The sequence below is a fragment of the Oncorhynchus nerka genome, linkage group LG24 (genome assembly GCF_034236695.1).
Source record: "Oncorhynchus nerka isolate Pitt River linkage group LG24, Oner_Uvic_2.0, whole genome shotgun sequence".
Classification (NCBI taxonomy): domain Eukaryota; kingdom Metazoa; phylum Chordata; class Actinopteri; order Salmoniformes; family Salmonidae; genus Oncorhynchus; species Oncorhynchus nerka.
Genome location: NC_088419.1, coordinates 37,824,560 through 37,850,296, shown reverse-complemented (window position 1 = coordinate 37,850,296; position 25,737 = coordinate 37,824,560). Strand labels below are relative to the sequence as shown.

Here is a 25,737-nt window from a genome sequence, read left to right as displayed (position 1 = left end):
CAACACCCTGTCGTTCTCAACTAACATCAAGGCGGTGGCCCGTTCCTGTAGGTTCATGCTCTACAACATCCACAGAGTACGACCCTGCCTCACACAGGAAGCGGCGCAGGTCCTAATCCAGGCACTTGTCATCTCCCGTCTGGATTACTGCAACTCGCTGTTGGCTGGGCTCCCTGCCTGTGCCATTAAACCCTACAACTCATCCAGAACGCCGCAGCCCGTCTGGTGTTCAACCTTCCCAAGTTCTCTCACGTCACCCTGCTCCTCCGCTCTCTCCACTGGCTTCCAGTTGAAGCTCGCATCCGCTACAAGACCATGGTGCTTGCCTACGGAGCTGTGAGGGGAACGGCACCTCAGTACCTCCAGGCTCTGATCAGGCCCTACACCCAAACAAGGGCACTGCGTTCATCCACCTCTGGCCTGCTCGCCTCCCTACCACTGAGGAAGTACAGTTCCCGCTCAGCCCAGTCAAAACTGTTCGCTGCTCTGGCCCCCCAATGGTGGAACAAACTCCCTCACGACGCCAGGACAGCGGAGTCAATCACCACCTTCCTGAGACACCTGAAACCCCACCTCTTTAAGGAATACCTAGGATAGGATAAAGTAATCCTTCTCACCCCCCCCTTAAAAGATTTAGATGCACTATTGTAAAGTGGCTGCTCCACTGGATGTCATAAGGTGAATGCACCAATTTGTAAGTCGCTCTGGATAAGAGCGTCTGCTAAATGACTTAAATGTAAATGTAAATGCAATATCCCACTGTGTATTCAATAGGCCAAGAGTTGAAAACAAACCTCAGATTTCCCACTTCCTGGTTGGATTTTTTTCTCAGGTTTTTGCCTGCCATATGAGTTCTGTTATACTCACAGACATCATACAAACAGTTTTAGAAACTTCAGATGATTGTTTTCTATCCAAATATACCAAGGGTAGCCTAGTGGTTAGAGCATTGGACTAGTAACCGAAAGGTTGCAAGTTCAAATCCCCGAGCTGACAAGGTCCAAATCTGTCTTTCTGCCCCTGAACAGGCAGTTAACCCACTGTTCCTAGGCCGTCATTGAAAATAATAATTTGTTCTTAACTGACTTGCCTAGTAAAATAAAGGTAAAAGAATATCTTAGCTTCTGGGACTGAGTAGCAGGTAGTTTACTCTGGGCACCTTATTCATCCAAGCTACTCAATACTGCCCCCAGCCATAAGAAGTTTTAACAAGCCAAGTGAACATATTTACACATTATTTTTATAGTTTCGTTATTTCAATCATTTCAGGGGCAAAGTTTCATTTAGTTTTCCGTGTATGCTACACAGGGGTATGCAACTCAATCAACCACTCTCTTTATAATCTCTGTGAGTAGACGTCTACCCTTAGACCTGAAACAAAATGTCTGGACTTACTTGATTTATAATTCAAATTATTCAAAAAGGCCTTGCTGTTGTAAAAAAACGGATTGACATGTGATGTAATTGACTGTGTGATGTCATAAATGGTGTATGCGTATCTGATGCCTGGAGGGGCTCCGCTCTATCCTGCCAAACAGACAGCTCCGTCTCTTTCTCCCTGTCCCACACATTCTCTCACCTCTCTCCCTTCTCTCTTCGTAGCAGTTAGAACTTAATTACTGTGTTTCCCCACTGACCTCCAATCTCCAGCTCCAGTCATCCATCTTTCATACCCCACACACAGACCTTTCACATTGCTATCCGACCCAAGTCCCCAATTAATTGCTGCAGTGGACCTTTTCACAGTCCATTGTGTTCATATATATTTCAGGTTAAATTACCTACATATATACTGTATATAGTGAGATTTCAGCGTTAATCGATTCCACATGGAGTTACTGTATGTTGAGATAAGCTATGTATAATAAACTATGTGTAATGAACTAAATTCATAATGCATTACGGTGCTTCGCAGGCGGTTCATAGATCATAGGAAATGTTATGCAAATAGATATATTAGATAAGAACAGACATTTTCACATGTGAATATTTAGAGAATATAAAAGTTGCAATCAGACCCTTATGAATAAGATATGAAGCCATTGCCAACTAATTAAAGTGATTTACAGTTTATATGGAGAATACCAAAGTGTTTGCTACATGTGCCAATCAAAATCATCGTCATTGTTCACAACAAATTCACAATGAGAAAAAAAAAATGAGCGGTCAGTTTGGCTCTCCTGCTTTTTTGCCAAAACAGTGGAAATGTCCAGACAATTTCACCACTTTCAACCAAGTGAAGTCTGAAAGGCGAGAAAGAAGATGTCTTGCAGAAAGAGAATGGTTGGTGAACATCACCGGTTTTCATTGTGCCTGTGAGGGCTGGAGATGTGACAGTTTGACAAGGCTGAAACCACAGGGGATGTGCCCTCCAAGACCCAACAGGAAATGAAATATGGATTGTCTCTATTTGCCATTGACAGTGTGTGTGTGTGTGTGTGTGTGTGTGTGTGTGTGTGTGTGTGTGTGTGTGTGTGTGTGTGTGTGTGTGTGTGTGTCAGAGACGAAGACTAACAGATAGCATATGTACTGTATGCACTGCACAGGTGTATGAGTGCATTGAAATACATTCCAATATTCAACTACTTGTATTTTCAAAGAAAATATATCCAAATATACCTACTTCGAAATGTCTTTGAATGTAATTTAAATATATTGGTGTGCATGGATATAGGCTACTGTATATCTAATACTGTATGTATGTGTCCAAAATGTCACCCTATTCCTTATATAGTGCATGGATGTCGACCAAGGCAATAGGTCTCTATTTGGAATGCAAACTCAGTGAAGAACATCTGTCTCTCTCACCTCCCAGGACAGAGACTGGCAGATGGCCATCCCAGCAGGACACAGTGACAGCCAGGTGACAAATGTGTGTGTGTGTGTGTGTGTGTGTGTGTGTGTGTGTGTGTGTGTGTGTGTGTGTGTGTGTATTCGTGTGTGCAGGCGTCTGTGTGTGCATGCGCATGCCTGTGTGTGACACATATGGCCGGTGACACAACAGACAGGAGACCTCTCTTTCATTTATCCTCACAGGGGAGACAGGAGACAGTCTTCCTCTCCTCCAGGCTCAACCCTACATCCTGGTGCCTGGCCACTCAGAGATGAAAGAGAATATTATTAACTGACTCCATGTTAATTGTGATGTAATGGAATGCAAATGCTCCCATCCCCTCTCCAACTTCCAATTGGAACATTCAATACTCCCCCCCCCCCCACTCCCCTCCCGGTTCCTGCATTTGGAATTTTCCGAAAAGGTTATGAAAGAGGATGGAATTGGGCTGATACATGAATGTGAAAATGAATGTGGTATAATATTGAACTGTGCATGGTGAGATCAGGGAGATTTCTGTCTAATTACCCTATTGATTCACAAATATGGAATAGCCAAACAGAGAAACAAGGATAAACTAACAGTATTCACACTGACGTTGTTCATACCTGCAAAATGATGACAACACCAAACCCATACGTGTCTGATAATTGTAGAGGTTACCCAAGTGGAAGTGGCTGTGAAGGTGTGACAAACACTCACACACACAACACTCTCATGGCTTCAAGTTAATTGTTAAATCATCAGTCTGAAGATGCAGCTCTCAGTAACACCGTAAACACAGGGATGATTGCTTTTTCAATTTCTCCCTCTGACCAACGGGCCATGCCGTTGAGTGTGGTGACAGGAAACTGTAATTACGACGTTGCATATACCGCCGCTGAGCGCTTCTGCTGCCGCCATGCGTAAGAAACGGATCTAGCACTTTAATTACATATCAGCTGCTTAAAAGTGACAGCCTCCAGAGCATCCTGAACCTCTGCTGTCTCTCTCCTCCTTTGTCTTGTCTTTCCTGTCTCTCCCATCCTCCTGTGCAAACACATCCCAAACAGGAAATGCGAACAACTATGTCAGTATGGTCTGGATCAGGGAACACAAGTATTGAGGAACTTGAGAAAATGGTGTAACAAAAATGGACACCGATGATGCGTTCATCTCGAGTTAGAATGGAACCTGTAGGAAGTGTGTGGGCTAGGGCTGAGAGTCAGTCTTTCCATCTTGTCAGCCTACTCCCAATCTTTTACATTTGTGTCATTTAGCAGACACTTCTCGAGAGCGACTATCACAGTAAGTCATTTTTTTCCTCAAAGTAGCTATCAGCAAGGTCAGAACTAGTAAGGTGGAAAATAAAGTCAAGTGTGAGTTAGTATAGGAAAGTATCCTTTGGTCGTGTGAGGTGGCGCATGGAGGGGTGCTGTGGGATTATTTACGATACTTCTTAAAAAGGTAGGGTTTCAGATGTTTTCGGAAGATGGGCAGAGACTCTGCTGTCCTAGCTTCAACCAACCCCTGGGGGACACCAGTAGTGAAAGTATCTGGTGCAGACACAGATCCTCTCCACCACACCTGGTAGGAGCAGCCTGCCAGGTAGGATGCAATTCAATTCAAGGCAGCAGAGTCTGAGTCACCCAGCCCTGAAAGGGTGGAGAGGAGGAGCTGATGGTTCAAAGGCAGTGGATAGATCTAGGAGGATGAGAGCAGAAGAGAGAGTCAGATTTGGCAGTGCGGAGAGTCTCCGTGACAGAGAAGAGCAGTCTCGGTTGAGTGACCGGTCTTGAAGCTTGACTGGTTAGGGTCAAGAAGATCGTTCTGAGAGAGATAGTGGGTCAGAGACCGCACGCTCAAGTGTTTTGCAAAGAAAATAGAAAAAAGTCTGTAATTTTTGACATCAGAGGAGACGAATGTTGCTTTCTTGAGTAGAGCCATTTTGAAGTCAGAGCCAGTGGTCAGGGATGAGGGAAGTAAGGAATGGGAGAAGGTCTCCAGAGATGGTCTGGAGATAGGAGAAGGGGATGGGGTTGAGCAGGCAGGTTGTCAGGTGGCCGGACCTCACTAGTAGCTGGATTTCATCTTCAGTAGAGAGAGAGGGGGAAAGAGGTAAAGGCGCATAGTAGTTATGTGTGAGTGGGACCAGTTGACTCAATAAGCTGAGTGAATGAGGAGCGGATGTCGTCAATCTCAGATGCCTGCAGCCCTATTCTGTCAGGTCGCAATGAGTCACTCAGCCTCGGAGCAGGAGGGGAGGGCTGAGCCGGCCGGGAGGAAAGAGGACATAGAATGCGGAAAGGTAGGAGAGTAAGGTGGAAGAGGCAGAATCAGGATACAGGGGGGAGAAGGATTTAGCAGAATGAAGAGATGATAGGAGAGAGTTGTGGGAGTTAGAGTGAAGATTGCGCTGGTGCATTAACATCTGGGTAGGGATTGAGTTGCTGTAGGGTGGGAGTAAAGGGACACAGAAAACTTGGGTTGAGAGACATAGGTTGCAGTGATGTTAGTAGGCCAACAGCCTCTAGTAAATGTAAAGGTAAAGTGCGTTGCCTGCCTTGTGAGTGGGAGGGGACTGGGAAAAGGTCAAAAGAGGTAAGGAGGGGAAAGAGAGAGTTGGAAAGAAATTAGTTGAAGTCGCCAACTACAAAGAGAGTTGAGCCATGTTCAGAAAATGAGCTTATCAAGGTGTCAAGCTCATAGAGGAACCCTCTAAGGAAGGACACCTGGTGGGTGATAGATAACAACAATGTTAAGCTTGAGTGGACAAGTGACCGAATGGAATTCAAATGAGGAGATGGACAGGTGAGAAAAAATATTCAATTAGAAGAAACGAGTAGCCATGTGCCACCACCGTGACAACCAGATGCTCTCGGACTATGAGAGAAAACAGTTAGATGAAGAGAGCGGCATTGTTCTCTGGGGTGATCTATGTCTCCATCAGGGCGAAAAAGTCAATAGACTGAAGGGCAGAATTGGTTGAGATGAACTCTGCATTCTTGACGCAGATCTGCATTTCGAAACACTGCCAGAGACCAGGAATTCCACATGGGTTGTACGCGCAGAGTGTGCTAAATTAGAAAGGTTGTAGCCAAGGGTTGGGGATCGTCTGTAAAGCCTACAGGGAGAGGAGCGAACTGATATAGAAAACACACATACCGTAGTAGCCAAACCTACAAAAGAGCAATATGAGATCATCTGAAAATAATTAGGGAAAATACTAAAGTGAGAGTGTGGTGTGGAGCCTTCCTCTCTTAACTCGGCAGAACAACTCTGCAGAATCGTCTTTGTTTCAGCTATGGTCTTAGTTCTGCGGCAAGACCACCACTTACAGCTGCCACTGAGAGAAAAGGGGAGACTGTAGTACTAATACTAATTGCTAATTGCCTTGCAAAGGTGAAGAGCACACCTCCCGTTACTAATTGCTGATTGCCTAGGAGAGGAGAAACCACTCCCCCTCCAATATAGCCACTGATTACCAAAACAACAACAGCCACAAATTGCCCTGCACCATAATCCTGGTTGATGTGACAACGATCATCTGCACGTTAAAAGCAGTCAGCAGTTCACACACCATGAAGGCTACTGGTAGGACAGGCATCACTTAAACTAGAAAAAAAATACAGTACAAGACAACAACAGATAAAGACAAAAATTATGTTAGGAGTCATCTAGCTATATATTATTATACAATTTGCTGGTACATTTTACACTCAAGCGGAGGTTTTGTAGGTGTAAGAGATTCCCCTCATACTGGGCATAATTTATATAATGGACTTTCCTACATAGGTGACTTATACTGCATTCATAACCAACTGGGAAGTTGGTGATTACCAGTTGTAAAGTCTTAAATATGTGACACCACCTGGATTTGGTCTTATGTAGCAACATTTGCATTTCAGTTTTTTACATTGGCTAAAAGTAGAGCATCAGAGCTACAAAATCACACACTGCGTTTGTGGAAACAATGGGAAAGTAATTCTGCTTTGAATGTTGATCAACTTGTAAACTCACTTTTGAGAAAAACGTCTTTCAATGGTTTGGTACTACTATTGGAGAGCCCTTCTTCGTCTACACCCATTCAGCATTGTTCACACCCTCTTAAGTCTTAGCCCCACCCATCTCTTTAAGGGTTGATCCAACCGTTCTGTACTAACTTGCCAGCTACTTCCAGACATCTAAGAGAGAGAAAACAGCTCACTGAACATTACCCACCCTATCACTCTATCTCCGGTTTCACATTCAGAGAGCACACTGGAGCGAAATGCTTGTGCTTCTAGTTTCGACAATGCAATAATAACCAACGAGTAATCTAACCTAACAATTTCACAACAACTACCTTCTCCTGTATTGGCTGCAATCCCGCTAACAGGATCAAAATGACAACTACCAGTGAAAATAGAGGGTGCCAAATTCAAACCACAGAAATCTCATAATTACAATTCCTAAAACATACAGTGGGGCAAAAAAGTATTTAGTCAGCCACCAATTGTGCAAGTTCTCCCCCTTAAAAAGATGAGAGAGGCCTGTAATTTTCATCATAGGTACACTTTAACCTCTTGAACCTATGGGAGCGCTATTTCATTATTGGATAAAAAGATGTGCCCGTTTTAAGCGCAATATTTTGTCACGAAAAGATGCTCGACTATGCATGGAATTGACAGCCTTGGAAAGACAAAACTCTGACGTTTCCAAAACTGCAAAGATATTATCTGTGAGTGCCCCAGAACTAATGCTACAGGCGAAACCAAGATGAAGTTTCATACAGGAAATGCCCTAGATTCTGAAGGCACTGTGTTCCAATGTCTCCTTATATGGCTGTGAATGCGCCAGGAATGAGCCTGCACTTTCTGTCGTTTCCCCGAGGTGTCTGCAGCATTGTGACGTGTTTGTAGGCATATCATTGGAAGATTGACCATAAAGAGACTACATTTACCTGGTGTCCCGCCCGGTGTCCTGTGTCGAAATTATTGCGTAATCTGTAGGTCCCTGCGCATTCCATTTCTTCAGAAGAGAAAGTAAACTGCCACGATGGATTTTATCGTCGATAGATATGTGAAAAACACCTTGAGGATTGATTCTAAACATCGGTTTGCCATGTTTCTGTCGATATTATGGAGTTAATTTGGAAAAAAGTTTGCGTTTTAATGACTTAATATGTATATATTTTTTTTCCTTACCCAAACGTGATGAACAAAATGGAGCGATTAGTCGACACAAATAATATTTTTTGTAAAAACGGAACATTTGCTATCTAACAGAGTCTCCTCATTGAAAACATCTGAAGTTCTTCAAAGGTAAATTATTTTATTTGAATTATTTTCTGTTTTTTGTGGAAAATGTTGCATGGTGAAAGAGAGTCATAATCCTATGCTAGGATATCAATACTGTTACACAAATGCTTGTTTAGCTATGGTTCAAAAGCATATTTTGAAAATCTGAGATGACAGTGTTGTTAACAAAAGGCTAAGCTTGAGAGCAAATAGATTAATTTCATTTCCTTTGCGATTTTCATGAATAGTTAACGTTGTGTTATGCTAATGAGCTTGCGGATAGATTTACACAATCCTGGATACAGTTTTTTTTTCGTAGCTAAACGTGGCGCAGAAAACGGAGCGATTTGTCCTAAACAAATAATCTTTCAGGAAAAACTGAACATTTGCTATCTGAGAGTCTCCTCATTGAAAACATCCGAAGTTCTTCAAAGGTAAATGATTTAATTTGAATGCTTTTCTGGTTTTTGTGGAAAATGTTGCATGGTGAAAGAGAGGCATAATCCTATGCTAGGCTATCAATACTGTCTACAATTTTGTTTCTGGTGTCCTTTGACAGCTCTTTGGTCTTGGCCATAGTGGACTTTGGAGTGTGACTGTTTGAGGTTGTGGACAGGTGTCTTTTATACTGATAACAAATTCAAACAGGTGCCATTAATACAGGTAACGAGTGGAGGACAGAGGAGCCTCTTAAAGAAGCAGTTACAGGTCTGTGTGAGCCAGAAGTCTTGCTTGTTTGTAGGTGACAAAATACTTATTTTCCACCATAATTTGCAAATAAATTCATAAAAAATCCTACAATGTGATTTTCTGGATTTATTTCTCATTTTGTCTGTCATAGTTGAAGTGTACCTATGATGAAAATTACAGGCCTCTCTCATCTTCTTAAGTGGGAGAACTTGCACAATTGGTGGCTGACTAAATACTTTTTGTCCCACTGTACATGTGTCTTATATCATTTTTTTTATACCCCTTTTTCTCCCCAATTTCGTGGTATCCAATTGTTCTTAGTAGCTACTATTTGTCTCATCTTTACAACTCCCGTACGGGCTCGGGAGAGACGAAGGTTGAAAGTCATGCGTCCTCCGATACACAACCCAACCAAGCCGCACTGCTTCTTAACACAGCGCGCATCCAACCCAGAAGCCAGCTGCACCAATGTGTCGGAGGAAACACCGTGCACCTGGCAACCTTGGTTAGGGCGCACTGCGCCCGGCCCGCCACAGGAGTCGCTGGTGCGCGATGAGACAAGGATATCCCTACCGGCCAAGCCCTCCCTAACCCGGACGACGCTAGGCCAATTGTGCATCGCCCCTTCATCAGATGACACTCATAGGACTTCATGTTACACAATACATGCATGTTTTGTTTGATAAAGTTCAAATTTATATACAAAAATCTGAGTTTACATTGGCGTATTAGATTCACTAGTTCCAAAACCATCAAGTGATTTTGCATAGCCACATCGTTTCAACAGAAATACTCATCATAAATGTAGATGATACACATGGAATTATATATATACCTCTCCTTAATGCAACCGCTGTGTCAGATTTCAAAAAAGGTTTACGGAAAAAGCAACCCATGCAATAATCTGAGACGGAGCTCAGAACAATAGCCAAATTAGCAGCCATGTTTGAGTCAACAGAAACCAGAAAATACATGATAAATGTTTCCTTACCTTTGATGAACTTCATCAGAATGCAGTCCTAGGAATCCCAGGTCCCACAATAAATGCTTGATTTGTTCGAAAATGTCCGTTATTTATGTCCAATTAGCTACTTTGGTTAGCGCGTTTGGTAAACAATTCCAAAGTCACAAAACGCGTCCACTATAATGTGACGAAATGTCCAAAAGTTCTGTAACAGTCAGTAGAAACATGTCAAACGATGTACTGAATCAATCTTTAGAATGTTGTTTACATATATCTTGAATAACATTCCAACCGGAGAATTAGAATGACTTCAGATGACTGGTGGAAAGCAGGTCCTTCCCTGTGAACGCACATGGTGAAAGCATAGTCAACTTGTGGCAGTGGTGACTATTTCCTGTCTCATTCGACCCCCCTTCACATTAGAGTCATCAGACAAAGTTCTATTGACTGTTGACATCTAGTGGAAGGCGTAGGAAGTGAAAACTCATCCATATCTCGCTGTAATTTCAATGAGAGCTTGGTTGAAAATCTGCCACCCCCAGAAAAAGTACAAACAGGAAGTGGAATTTCTCAGGTTTTTGCCTGCAATATGAGTTCTGTTATACTCACAGACATAATTCAAGCAGTTTTAGAAACCTCAGAGTGTTTTCTATCCAATACTAATAATAATATGCATATATTAGCAACTAAGACTGAGGAGCTGGCCATTTACATCCAAGCTACTCAATACTGCCACTGCAGCCATAAAAAGTTATACACGCAAGTGTAAAGGGAGGAAGAATATGTACATAAAGATACATGAATGAGTGATGGTACAGAACGACATAGGCAAGATGCAGTAGATGGTATCGAGTACAGTATATACATATGAGATGAGTAATGTAGGGTATGTAAACATATAAAAATGGCATTGTTTAAAGTGGCTAGTGATACATGTATTACATAAAGATGGCAAGATGCAGTAGATGGAACAGAGTACAATATATATACATATGAGATGAGTAATGTAGGGTATGTACATTTTTTACATCAATTTTTCCAATATTAACTTCGAGATAGGGGGCGCTCTTTTAATTTTTGGATAAAAAACGTTCCCGTTTTAAACAAGATATTTTGTCACAAAAAGATGCTCGACTATGCATGTAATTGACAGCTTTGGAAAGAAAAAACTCTGACGTTTCCAAAACTGCAAAGATATTATCTGTGAGTGCCCCAGAACTAATGCTACAGGCGAAACCAAGATGAAATTTCATACAGGAAATGGTCCAGATTTTGAATGCCCTGTGTTCCAATGTCTCCTTATATGGCTGTGAATGGGCCAGGAATGAGCCTGCACTTTCTGTCGTTTCCCCAAGGTGTCTGCAGCATTGTGACGTATTTGTAGGCATATCATTGGAAGATTGACCATAAGAGACTACATTTACCAGGTGTCCGCCCGGTGTCCTCCGTCGAAATTATTGCGTAATCTCCAGGTCCATGCGCGTTCCATTTTCTTCAGAGGAGAAACCAAACTGCCACGAATGATTTATCATCGATAGATATGTGAAAAACACCTTGAGGCTTGATTCTAAACAACGTTTGCCATGTTTCTGTCGATATTATGGAGTTAATTTGGAAAAAAGTTTGCGTTGTAATGACTTAATTTTCGGGGTTTTTCTTACCCAAACGTGATGAACAAAACGGAGCGATTTGTCCTACACAAATAATCTTTTTGGAAAAACTGAACATTTGCTATCTAATTGAGAGTCTCCTCATTGAAAACATCTGAAGTTCTTCAAAGGTAAATGATTTTATTTGAATGCTTTTCTTGTTTTTGTGAAAATGTTGCATGCTGAATGCTAGGCTTAATATTATGCTAGGCTATCAATACTCTTACACAAATGCTTGTTTAGCTATGGTTCAAAAGCATATTTTGAAACTCTGAGATGACAGTGTTGTTAACAAAAGGGTAAGCTTGAGAGCTAATATATTTATTTCATTTCATTTGCGATTTTCATGAATAGTTAACGTTGCGTTATGGTAATGAGCTTGAGGCTATAAATAGGATCCCGGGTACGGGATTGCTCGTCGCAACAGGTTAAAGTGGTTGGAGTTGAGTCAGTATGCATATGAGATGAGTAATGTAGGGTATGTACATTTTTTACATGCATTTTTCCAATTGAGTCAGTATGTTGGCAGCAGCCACTCAATGTTAGTGGTGGCTGTTTAACAGTCTGATGGCCTTGAGATAGAAGCTGTTTTTCAGTCTCTTGGTCCCTGCTTTGATGCACCTGTACCGACCTCGCCTTCTGGATGATAGCGGGGTGAACAGGCAGTGGCGGTTGTTGTCCTTGATGATCTTTATGGCCTTCCTGTGACATCGGGTGGTGTAGGTGTCCTGGAGGGCAGGTAGTTTGCCCCCGGTGATGCATTGTGCAGACCTCACTACCCTCTGGAGAGCCTTACAGTTGTGGGCGGAGCAGTTGCTGTACCAGGCGGTGATACAGCCCGTCAGGATGCTCTTGATTGTGCATCTATAAAAGTTTTTTGAGTGCTTTTGGTGACAAGCCAAATTTCTTCAGCCTCCTGAGGTTGAAGAGGCGCTGCTGCGCCTTCTTCATCACGCTGTCTGTGTGGGTGGACCAATTCAGTTTGGCCGCGATGTGTACGCCGAGGAACTTAAAGCACACTACCCTCTCCACTACTGTCCCATCGATGTGGATAGGGGGGTGCTCCCTCTGCTGTTTCCTGAAGTTCACGATCATCTCCTTTGTTTTGTTGACGTTGAATGTGAGGTTATTTTCTTGACACCACACTCCGAGGGCCCTCACCTCCTCCCTGTAGGCTGTCTCGTCATTGTTGGTAATCAAGCCTACCACTGTTGTGTCGTCTGCAAACTTGATGATTGAGTTGGAGACGTGCATGGCCAAGCAGTTGTGGGTAAACAGGGAGAACAGGAGAGGGCTCAGAACGTACCCTTGTGGGACCCAGTGTTGAGGATCAGCAGGATGGAGATGTTGTTACCTACCATTACCACCTGGGGGCGGCCCGTCAGAAAGTCCAATATCCAGTTGCACAGGGCGGGTTCGAGACCCAGGGTTAAGACCCAGGGTCTCGAGCTTGATGATGAGTTTGGAGGGTACTATGGTGTTAAATGCTGAGCTGTTGTCGATGAACAGCATTCTCACGTATGTATTCCTCTTGTCCAGATGGGTTAGGGCAGTGTGCAGTGTGGTTGCGATTGCGTCGTCTGTGGACCTCTTGGGTCGGTAAGCAAAGTGGAGTGGGTCTAGGGTGTCAGGTGATATTGTCCTTGACTAGTCTCTCAAAACTCAGTTACCTTAGCTTTCTTGGGAACAGGAACAATGGTGGCCCTGTTGAAGCATGTGGGAACAGCAGACTGGGATAAGGATTGATTGAATATGTCCGTAAATACACCAGCCAGCTGGTCTGCGCATGCCCTGAGGACGTGGCTGGGGATGCCATCTGGGCCTGCAGCCTTGCGAGGGTTAACACGTTTAAATGAGGAGGTAGACTGGATGGGCTATTTACAGATGAGCTATGTACAGGTGCAGTGATCTGTGAGCTGCTCTGACAGCTGGTGCTTAAAGCTAGTGGGGGAGGTAAGAGTCTCCAGCTTCAGAGATTTTTGCAGTTCGTTCCAGTCATTGGCAGCAGAGAACTGGAAGAGTCGGCTAAAAGAAGAATTGGCTTTGGGGGTGACCAGTGAGATAGACCTGCTGGAGCACGTACTATGGGTGGGTGCTGCTATGGTGACCAGTGAGCTGAGATAAGGCGGGGCTTTACCTAGCAGAGACTTGTAGATGACCTGGAGCCGGTGTGTTTGGCGACGAGTATGAAGCCCGGGCCAGCCTACGAGAGCATACAGGTCGCAGTGGTGGGTAGTGTATGGGGCTTTGGTGACAAAACGGATGGCACTGTGATATACTGCATCTAATTTGTTGAGTAGAGTGGTGGAGGCTATTTTGTAAATGATATCGCCGAAGTCGAGGATCGGAAGGGTGGTCAGTTTTACAAGGGTATGTTTGGCAGCATGAGTGAAGGATGCTTTGTTGCGAAAGAGGAAGCCAATTCTAGATTTAATTTTGGAAATGAGATGTTTAATACACCTAGGTATTTGTAGTTGTCCACATATTCTAAGTCAGAAACGTCCAGAGTAGTGAGGCTGGACCGGCGGGCAGGTGCGGGCTATAACTAGTCAAGCAAATGTGTCTGAGATACAAAGAATATGATCATACACATAACGTTAGCTAGCAACTCAGCCAGCTAACATTAGCTAGCTAACAGCACACTTGAAATTAAACCACTATCTGTCAAAATTAAAAATGTGCAATATCTGAAGATCTTAACTGTATACTTAATGGTTGGATGCATCTCCTGTCTGATGCCATGCATGGTTTCCTTAGTTTGACGATGTAATGCAGACTGGTGTTCTCCTTAGCTATCATACTTGAATTCCACTGATTTCAAAACTTGGTCCTCCAGAAAGTGGAGAGCATACACATAACGTTAGCTACACTTTAGCTTGACATTAGGTTTATGCAGTTTTACTACACAATATTTAAATAATTGCCGTGTTTGACACGATTACCTTAACATACTGACCAGCTCCAATAGACAAACGTGTGCTATATGGTAGACCAATCCAAACTTATCTCTCAGCATGTCCAGCTCACTTGGGGCAGCAGTTAGCCTAGTGGTTAGAGCGTTGGACTAGTAACCGAAAGGTTGCAAGATCAAATATCCAAGCTGACAAGGTCAAAATCTGTCATCTTGCCCCTGAACAAGGCAGTTAACTTCTTTAGGATAGGGGGCAGCATTTTCACTTTTGGATGAATAGCGTGCCCAGAGTGAACTGCCTCCTACTCAGTCCCAGATACTAATATATTAATATTATTATTAGTATTGGATAGAAAACTGTTTGAATGATATCTGTGAGTATAACAGAACTCATATGGCAGGCAAAAACCTGAGAAAAAATCCAAACAGGAAGTGGGAAATCTGAGGTTTGTAGTTTTTGAACTCAGCCCCTATCGAATTCACAGTGGGATATGGGTTATTTATGCACTTCCACTAGATGTCAACCATCTTTAGAACATTGTTTCAGGCTGCTCGTGTGAAGGGGGTCCGGATGGGAGCTGTTTGACTATGGGGTCTGCCAGCAGCCTCGTTCTTAGTCACGTGCATTTCACATGAGAGGTATCTCTCGTTCCATTGCTTTTCTACAGGCAATGGAATTCTCTGGTTGGAACATTACTGAATATTTACGATAAAAGCATCCTAAAGATTGATTCTGTACTTAGTTTGACAAGTTTCCTCGACCTGTAATATAACTTTTTGAACTTTTCGTCCGACTGGACCTGAACGCGCTTTTGGATTTGTTTACCAAACGCCCTAACAAAAGAAGCTATTTGGACATAATCGAACAAAACAAGCATTTATTGTGGAACAGTGATTCCTGGGAGTGCATTCTGATGAAGATCATCAAAGGTAAGGGAATAATTATAATGCTATTTCTGACTAATGTTGACTACCCAACATGGCGGATATTTCTCTAGCTGGTTTGGGCTCTGAGCGCTGTTCTCAGATTATGCTTTTTCCGTAAAGTCTTTTGAAACACAGCGGTTGCATTAAGGAGAAGTGTATCTAAAGTTCCATGCAGAACACTTGAATTTCCATCAACATTTATAATGAGTATTTATGTGAATTAATGTGGCTCTCTGTTGGACGCATTCAAATGCTTTAAACTCATTGAGAAACACTGATTGTGTAATGGCCAACAAGCTGCGTCAACCATAAACTAAAAGTACAGCAATCATGCATGTAACAAATTATAATGTTCAAAAACCATATAAATGGCTTTTTGTTGTTACATTTAACCACCTAGGGGTTTTACTAAGCTAACATTTGCACTTTTTTAAGGTATCTTTACTTTGACTTTTTACTTAAATTTTTACTTTAATTCAAGTATAATAATTTAGTACTTTTTCCAGCGCTGGTTCTGAACACATCCTTAAATCCATAACAGTTTAGTTTACTTTAATAGGATCCACATTAGCTACTGCACATGCAGCAGCTACTCTTCCTGAGGTTCACATAAAATGTACAGAACAGTTATAGACAAGAAAACAAGATATGCCATTAAGTTCAAAATACAAAAAATTACATAAAATAAGAGTTATATATTGGAAATACACCAAGAGACAACAAAAATACTATTGACACACTATTCATATATACATATTCATATGCTTATATACAGTACTATTAAGTTAGATATGTTAAACAGAATGCAAGAGGGATAAAAGACATGATCAGAATGTGGCACACCACATTTGCACATTGTCAACAAGTAGTATAGTGTTCTGAATCGACAACACATATCTATTGTCTCTCTCACTCTCTTTATTCATTCAAAATACATTTGCAATATGCAATTCCACAAGTGATGAACTGGTTGATAGGCAACACAGAAACAATGCCAACCATTTTCCTTCCCAAAATACTGTCCTCAAGAAATCTTATTGACAATTGTCTCTCTAGCCTTTTTAAAATGCATGTATAGAAGGGCTCAAGCCAGACTTCCAACGTCATGGAAAGGAAAATATGATGATGTCGCCTGCCTAGTCTGGCGCTGCCAAATTGGAACCCCGGGCAAATTGTTTGTCAAATTAAATTGTAACAATATAGCAAACACAATTAATTTTTTGTTGGGCCAATAAATCTGCTCTGTACTTTTATAAGAGCCTTGTTTGTTTTTATGTTGTTTAGGCTTGTTTGAATTTCAAGGTTCAAATTAATCAGCCTCTGCAGGTGCATGAAACAAAGGCGGCTGTGCTTGCTTCCCAATAGAAAAAGCAAATGGGATTTTTTTTCTATTCTTTCTTTCTTTCCCCTCTGTAACTAAGCAGTGGGGCTGCAGAACCCTCACTTTTCAATCTGTTCCCTCTTTTCACAGCTGCTCTGTCTCTCTCCAGTACACAGAGCTATCATTTCAAGCACTCCCACCTTCATTACAATCACAGAAGTCACACGACAACCTGTGTCCACCCCCCTTCATACAGACCTATACAGGTTGTCCTCACATGACTCCTAAACCCACCGGTTACTACGGTAACACTTATTGATGACTACCCTCTTCATAATGCATTATAAGCACATGCTGTATATAAACCTCATGAGCTATGTATAGTGGAATTATAACGCACAACATAGGTGTTAATAGCTGCTCATAAACCAAATCCAAGTGAATTTGTCATGTGCACGGGATGTAATCAGTACAGTGAAAGACTTACTTGCAAGCATTTCCTTAACAATGCAGTATTCACTATCAAAGGTAAAGAAATAGAACATCCATAAAGAGCACACGAGAATATACGCTATATGCAAGGTCAGTACCAGTTTCAATGTGACATTTTTCACATGCTCTTGTATAAGCCTTTATAAAAACTTCCGAACTGGCAGCCGACATGCACTCAATAGTATATCCACTCAATAGTACTTTACCAATGCACTCTCATGGCTTGTTTTATATGACATGGAACAATCTAGCCTGATCGATTGCTGTCATTGAAATGAGTGAGGAAAATCCTGAGTGTCGAGACCATTATCAGCCTCGAAACCTCATCCTGTCATGTTTATGAGTTAAGAGATAAGCTTCAATGGGTTGAAGCCTATGCCAATTTGGTCATGCTCCCATCAGGCTTTGAGGGGACAATAGGGAAAGGTGAGAATCAACAAATTGCTGCTTCGGACAACACATTGCAATCATTAGAAGATGAGTGCCGAAACAGTTCAAGTCAAAGGGAGAAGATGAGCGTCAACAAATAGATGCTTAGGTCAATACATTGCATACGATGGGAAAAGAAATGTGTCCCAGGGTTCAGTCTGATGTCAATACATTGCATTCAATGGGAAAATATGAGTGTTAAACAATTGACTCTTATGGCAAAACATTTAAAGTTAATGGGAGAGGATGAGTCAACGAATTGATTCTTATGTCAATAAATTGCATTCATTGAGAAAAGATGAGTGTCAACAAATGAATGATTATGTCAATATATTGCAGTCAAATAGGAAAAGAAGAGCTTCAAACACTTGATGCTTACGTCAATACATTGCATACAATGGGAAATAAATGTGTCACAGCATTCGATTTTGTCAATTCACTGCATTTAATATGTCACAACGTTCGTAATAATGATGGTCGGACCAAGGCGCAGCGTTCTTTGAGTTCCACATACTTTTAATGAATAAAGTGAAACTTAAGTAAATAAAAAAATAAAAAAAGAATAAACTAACCATGACGACAATGCAGTGCGATCAGGCAACTAAACATAAACAATATCCCATAACCCACAGGTGGAAAATGCAACTTAAGTATGATCCCCAATTAGAGACAACGATAACCAGCTGCCTCTAATTGGGAATCATACACAAACACCAACATAGAAAAATAAACCTAGAACCCCACATAGAAATAATAAACTAGACTAAACACCCCTAGTCACGCCCTGACCTACTCTACCATTGAAAATACAGGCTTTCTATGGTCAGGACGTGACAGTACCCCCACCCCTAAAGGTGTGGACTCCGACCGCAAAACCTGGAACAAAAAAGGGAGGGTTAGGGGGGGTGTCTAGTGTCGGTGGCGGCTCTAGTGTGGGACGAAGTACCCGCTCATCCACCAGCATCGGGGGCGGCTCTAGTGCGGGACGAAGTACCCGCTCATCCACCAGCATCGGGGGCGGCTCTAGTGCGGGACGAAGTACCCGCTCATCCACCAGCATCGGGGGTGGCTCTAGTGCGGGGCGAAGTACCCGCTCATCCACCAGCATCGGGGGCGGCTCTAGTGCGGGACGAAGTACCCGCTCATCCACCAGCATTGGTGGTGGCTCTAGTGCGGGACGAAGTACCCGCTCATCCACCAGCATCAGGGGTGGCTCTAGTGCGGGACAAAGTACCCGCTCATCCACCAGCATCGGGGGTGGCTCTAGTGCGGGACAAAGTACCCGCTCATCCACCAGCATCGGGGGTGGCTCTAGTGCGGGACGAAGTACCCGCTCATCCACCAGCATCGGGGGTGGCTCTAGTGCGGGACGAAGTACCCGCTCATCCTGCGGATCCAGCCATGGACCCAGGCTGAACACTTTGTCTGGACTGGGCACCGGTGCAGGGGAAGGCTTCCGCCATGGAGCGGGACTGGACGCTGTGCCTGGACGCTGTGCCTGGACTGGGCACCAACGCAGAAGATGACTCTGGCCTTAGAGTTGGACTGGACGCCATGCTTAGACTGGGCATCGGCGCAGGGGAATGCTCCAGCCATGGAGCTGGAGGTTTCGAACCGTTGACCGTCTTAGGAGGTTCCGGACCGTGGACCGTATCAGGAGGTTCCGGACTGTGGACCATCTCAGGAGGATCCGGACTGTGGACCATCTCAGGAGGTTCCCGGACTGTGGACCATCTCAGGAGGTTCCGAACTGTGGACCGTCGTTGGCGGTTCCGGACTGTGGACCGTCGTTGGAGGTTTCGGACTGTGAAACGTCGCCGGAAGCTCTGGACTGGGAACTGTTGCCGGAAGCTCTGGACTGGGAACTGTCGCCGGAAGCTCTGGACTGGGAACTGTTGCCGGAAGCTCTGGACTGGGAACCGTCGCCGGAAGCTCAGGACTGGGAACCATCGCCGGAAGCTCTGGACTGGGGATCGTCGCAGGAAGCCTGGTGCGTGGGGCCGGCACTGGTGGTACCGGGCTGGTGACATGCACTTCAGGGCGAGTGCAGGGAGGAGGCACAGGACGTACTGGACTGGGGAGGCGCACTGGAGTTCTGATGCGTGGGGCCGGTACAGGTGGCACCGGACTAGTGACACGTACTTCAGGGCGAGTGCGGGGAGCTGGCACCGGACGTACCTGACTAGTGACACGTACTTCAGGGCGAGTGCGGGGAGCTGGCACAGGACGTACCTGACTAGTGACACGTACTTCAGGGCGAGTGCGGGGAGTTGGCACAGGACGTACCTGACTGCGAACACGCACTTGAGGGAGAGTGCGAGTAGCAGGCACAGGACGTACCTGACTGAGGACACGCACTTCAGGGAGAGTGCGAGTAGCAGGCACAGGACGTAGTGGACTGGGGACACGCACTTCAGGGAGAGTGCGGGGAGCAGGCACAGGACGTACCTGACTGGGGACACGTACTTCAGGGAGAGTGCGAGTAGCAGGCACAGGACGTAGTGGACTGGGGACACGTACTTCAGGGCGAGTGCGGGGAGCAGGCACAGGACGTACCTGACTGGGGACACGCACTTCAGGGAGAGTGCGAGTAGCAGGCACAGGACGTACCTGACTGCGAACAGGCACTTGAGGGAGAGTGAGAGAAGCAGGCACAGGACGTAGTGGACTGGGGACACGCACTTCAGGGAGAGTGAAAGGAGAAGGCACAGTATGTACCGGGCTGTGGAGACGGACTGGAGACCTGGTGCATATAGCCGGCATTAATGGTACCAGTTCGATTAACACACCTCGCCTGGTAAGTGCGAGGAGCTGGCACAGGACATACTGGGCTGTGAAGGCACACTGGCGACCTGGTGCGTATAGCCGGCATTAATTGTACCCGAACTTTAACACACTTCGCACGACAAGTACGAGGAGCTGTCACAGGACGTACTGGGCTGTGAAGGCGCACTGGAAACGGCATCAATTGTACCGGATCTTTAACACACTTCTCAGGATGAGTACTGGGAGCTGACTCAGGTGGCATCGGACGGCTAACACGCTCCTCAGGGCGAATGCCGTGCATACTACTCCAAACCAACAGCTCTCTCACTTCACTCTCCTCCAATTTATCCAACAACTCCTCGAAGGTCTCTAACTCTCCCCTCCGTTCACTCTCCTCAAATTTATCCAATAACTCCTCAACGTTCTCTGACTCACTCCTCAGCTCCGCCGCCCACCCCATGTGCTGCCCCCAAAAAATGTTGTCGCTGTCCTTCCTTCATAGCTTGCGTCTCCCGCCATGGAACAGACAGACCGACAGACGGACGGACGGACGGACAGACAGACAGGCAAACAGGCAAACAGACATATAAACTCACAGACAGACATACATCTCTCTCTCTCTACCTCCTCTTTATCCCCTCCCCTTCTCTTCTCTCTCTTGCTCTGCTTCCATCTCTCCCTCCCTCACCTATCTCTCTTTCTCCCTCCTCTTTCTTCCCACTCTCTCCCTTTATCTCTCTCCTCTATCCCCCTCCTTCCCTCACTCTCTACTTCTCTCTCCCTTCTCCTTACATCTCTCTCTCCATCCTCTCTATCATCTCTGTCTGACTCTCTCCTATCTCTCCCCCTCCCACCTTCACTCTCTCTCCCTTCTCTCTCTCCCCCTACTCCCTTCCTATCTTCTCATCTCTCTCTCTTTGCCTCTCCCTCCTCTATGACACATAGAGGGGTTAGCTGACAACGTCACAAAAACAATGCACACGCTTCAATAGGGCAGAAGGCAGTGTGTTATGTGATATATGACCAGATAGCTAGCAACAATATCAAGAAGCTGTCATGTGGGGAATCGTAGGTGGCTCGTTTCAGCTAGTTATATCCTGTTCTTGATACCATGTCTTGTTTTGAGGTGTTTTGACTGATGTTACAATTATGATAAAAAATGATTTTACAGAAAGACAGGCAGACATGCAGGCAGGCAGACACACAGACAGACAGGCAGACAGTTACAAGTTTCAAATCAAACATTTTTGTTTTGTTGACCAATATCCTCTTCAGAATTAATTCTAACAAGGCTCTTAGTTTCTAGAACTGCAAGACCATTGTGTCCAATGGAGGTCAACAATTATTTTGGGTTGATTGACTTCAAATGTCATATGCAGGGTCAAATATGTACAATTTTGAAAGATTCAACCTTTGTAACCCTTTGGAAACCTCCCCTATGACCTCCAATTAAGCCACGTTCTGTAGTTGCAGGAAGCTGAAATGTATTGCTTCCTGGGGACACTCTTTAACAATGCCCCGAGTTAAGTTTTTACATTAGGAATTGACCATTCTGCAGAGGATGGAAGACAGTGTTTTTGTGTAACTGCAGGGAGAGAATAAAATACCTGTTGAGAATGAATTAAGCCACTTCCTGTTGCCACAGGAAGCTGAACCTCAACACAGGGCATCCCTACAAGATCACGATGGGTTGTGTGGAAGGACGGTTAGCTAGCTCAATTGCAGTCCATGGGGGAGTCATGGTTATGTGAGGGCTGCAGATAATGTTTTTTTTTTATGAAAGAAAAACCTTGTTCTCTGTGGGACCAAGTTTTTACTGTGAAAAGTTGAGGTGTAGGCTTCAGGTGTTCAGGAGTTCAGCTGTAGGCTTGCGTTCATCGGGAGCGTCTGTTGAATGATCACATGTGAATTTTGCTTCCAGCCTCAACCGTTCTGAAGATTAACACATTAACTCTAGGTCAGGCTTCAAGTGAGGCGTACCTTCTACCATGTAGTGGGGGGAGGGGCAGATTCATTCATTCTTAATTGGATTAAGGTTAGGGTTATGTCTAAAGTTGAGACCCTAACCCTATTCCACATTCCTAACCTTAACCGTAACCCACCTTCACGTCCACTTCCGGCTCCACCCTAACACTAACAAAGCTTAACCTCAAAAAATCTAACCATGGATCATTTAGCTATTTGGTTTTGAATTTCAGGACCCCTTTAGGTATCCCCCCAAAATGTAAATCATTTTTTGATAGAATATTGAATTTGGCCTTTACTACTATAGCCAATAGAAACATATTTAATAACACATTATTAAATGGTTTAAAAAATGACAGTAAAAACATGTATCATAAGGAATACGGTTTTAAAGTGTGTGTCCTATATCTAGGAGATAAAAGCTCTGGAAATATTTTAACCTTTTTGTTATACATGTTTAACCCCATATTATTTGAGTCACAAATCTACAGTACCTCCATACTTCCTTTTGTTTGTATGGGTTACCTTTAGACGAGTCACTTGTGGGGGGAAAATTTAAAATGAATTTCCTTTCTGCCCCAATAGATCCACAGATGATGCAATTGCCACCACTCTACACACTGCCCTATCCAATCTGGACAAGAGGAAACCTATGTAAGAATTCTGTTTATTAACTATAGCTCAGCATTCAACACCATAGTACCCTTCAAGCTCATCATTAAGTTCGAGGCCCTGGGTCGGAACCCCGCCCTTTTCAACTGGAATCTTGACTTCCTGACGGGCCGCCCCCAGGTGGTGAAGGTAGGAAACATCACCTCCACTCAACTCCACAGATGCACAATTGAAACTTACTGCTAGATTTGGGGTAAACCTAACTGATCTTTCTGTTGCACCGCAAAGTCTGTAGCATTACTCTACACATTACGCATCACTGAGGGCAAACTACCTGCCCTCCAGGACACCTACAGCACCCGATGTCACAGGAAGGCCAAAAAGATTCTCAAGGACATCAACCACCCGAGCCACTGTTCACCCCGCTATCATCCAGAAGGCGAGGTCAGTACAGGTGCATCAAAGCTGGGCCCGAGAGACTGAAAAACAGCTTCAATCTCAAGGCCATCAGACTGTTAAACAGCCATCACTAGCACATTAGAGGCTGCTGCATATAGGCATAGACTAGGAATTACTGGCCACTTTAAGGAATTGAACACTAGTCACTTAATAATGTTTACATATCTGGAATTACTCATCTCATATATTGTATTCTATACTATTCTACGGTATCTTAGTCACTTAATGTTTACTTCTGGCATTACTCATCTCATAAGTATATACTGTTTTCTATACTATTCTACGATATCTCAATTCTTATATATCTTGCATTACTCATTTCGTATGTATATACTGTTTTTCTATACTATTCTACTGTATCTTAGTCCGTTCCGCTCTGACATAACTCATTCATGTGTATATAATTCATTCCAACTTGGATTTGTGTGTATTGGGAATATGTTGTGTATTTTTTAGATATTACTTGTTAGATATTACTGCACTATCGGAGCTAGAAACACAAGCATTTCGCTATACCTGCAAAAACATGCTAACCACGTGTATGTGACCAATAAAATTTGATTTGATTAAAAGCAAATGTATTGACATGAGCATCATTAGGTGAAGTACATCTTTTCACATTGATTGAAATTGATTGACATGAGCTTCAACCATGAGACTTTTCTTTTTGCATTGAATGCAATGTGTAATAATAATATTTTCCTATAGACTGGAAAGTATTGACAATCATAATTTGGGTGAATCTCATATTTTCCAATTGAATGCAATGTATTGACATGAGCTTTAGCTCTGTGACCCTCATCTTTTCCCTTTACATGGAAGTTATTGACATAATCATAGATTGGTTGACAATCACCTTTTCCCATTGACTACAAATATATTCACATAAATACCAACCTACTGACACTCATCTTTTCCCCATGACTTGAATTAATTGACATAAGGATACATTTTTGGACACTCATCATCTCCCATTGACTGCAAATGCATTGACATAAGCATAAACTCTGTGAAGCTCATCTTTTCCCAAACTTGAAAATGTATTGATGTAAGTAAGTGTCAACCCTGTGACACTCATCTTCTGCCATTGAATGTAATGTATTGACATAAGGATCAACCATGTGACACGTTTCTTGTCCTAATTTGATGACGCTCATCTTTTCCCATTGGCACCGCAAAGCCTGCTGGGAACATGGCCAATTCGCATAAATATCAACTGTTTGAGTCTTAACTTTTAGCAAAAAAAAACGTGTCAGGGTGGTGTTTTCCTATGATATCATATTTTAGCGTTATTTTAGAGATACTGAGACTGACACAACATATGATGTTGATGATGTGGCTGATGTGCAAGAGCTCTCCAAAAATAGAATGCTCTTAGTAAGGTATTGTTCTTATTTGGCATTTCAAATTTCACTTGCTGATAACCCAACCAATTCAAGTATTTGTCAAGTATTGCTTTTTTTAAATGCAGGTTTCATTGCCTGCATGCAATTTGGCTCATCATTATTTAATAAAGCCAAATCGATTTAATCAGTTTCAGGGCTTGCATGTTAATATGTCTCTCCTCATTCTAAGAGCTCTTGAATACTGTTGCCATGCATAGGAGATGGAGAAAGAGAGTATTTGGGCTGTGTGTATTTCTATTATGTCCTTCATTAAAGACCTTCTAAATGGATCAATCGAGTCAATGTCACAGCAGAATCCATCTCTTTACATCTCAGGACGGATATCTTGCCTCTCCCCTCCTCATTTTAACAAAAATGTGCCTCTGAAGGTGTGAGGTGAGCTAGCTAGCAGAGAAATAAATAGGATGCTAACAGGACGGCACAGAGGGCAAGGTGAACGTGCACATACTACACTGTAGGCTTTAGCCGCCCACAAAAAGAAACAGAGATAAGAATTGTGTGAAGGTCGTAAAGAGGATCTCACTCTCACCACAGAGATGAGCCTACTGATACTGTCCGGTCATGAGGAGATTATCTCTCTCTCTCTCTACCTATCTATCTCTCCATCTTCCGCTCCCTCTCTGTCTCTCTCTCTCTCTCTCTCTTCCTCTCGCTCTCTCCGTCCGTCCGTCTGTCTTTGTCTGTCTCTCTCTATCCATCTCTCTTTCTCTACATCCACCTCTCTCCCTTATTCTCCCTCTCTCTCCCTTCTTCTCCCTCTCTCTCCCCATCTCACAGGCATGTCCCAGATTGTCAAAGAAGGGCTGTCTGTTGCTGTAAGTATGAAGGACCTTTCTTAATGGTTTAATAGGGATAAATGTCATATCCTGTGTGGAATTACTCGTAGTTATAAATTGGAGCAGGATTGAAATAGAGAGATGTTTACCACAGCGACCATATTGTGTGGAATTAAATGCATCCTTTTTTGCCTTTGTTAGCCTCGTTCACTTCCCTGAATGTCTTTAGAAGAACAGACTTTAGAATATCTTTCTGTACGTAGGAAAACACTCACAGTC

At 43.5% G+C, this 25,737-nt stretch overlaps 1 protein-coding gene across 3 annotated transcripts in view; it reads left to right on the top strand.

The window, feature by feature from the left end:
* Window positions 1-23,861, top strand: part of LOC115107946 (leucine-rich repeat transmembrane protein FLRT2-like) — a 116,110-nt gene extending 92,249 nt beyond the window's left edge. The window contains exons 2-4 of one of the 3 annotated variants that reach the window (XR_010460890.1): window positions 2,816-2,863; window positions 22,791-23,006; window positions 23,106-23,861. The gene's annotated coding sequence lies outside the window, so the exon portion shown is untranslated. Of the gene's footprint in view, window positions 1-2,815; window positions 2,864-22,790 lie in introns of all 3 variants that reach the window. The other 2 variants (XR_010460888.1, XR_010460889.1) reach the window with 2 other exon arrangements.
* Window positions 23,862-25,737: the final 1,876 nt, after the last annotated feature.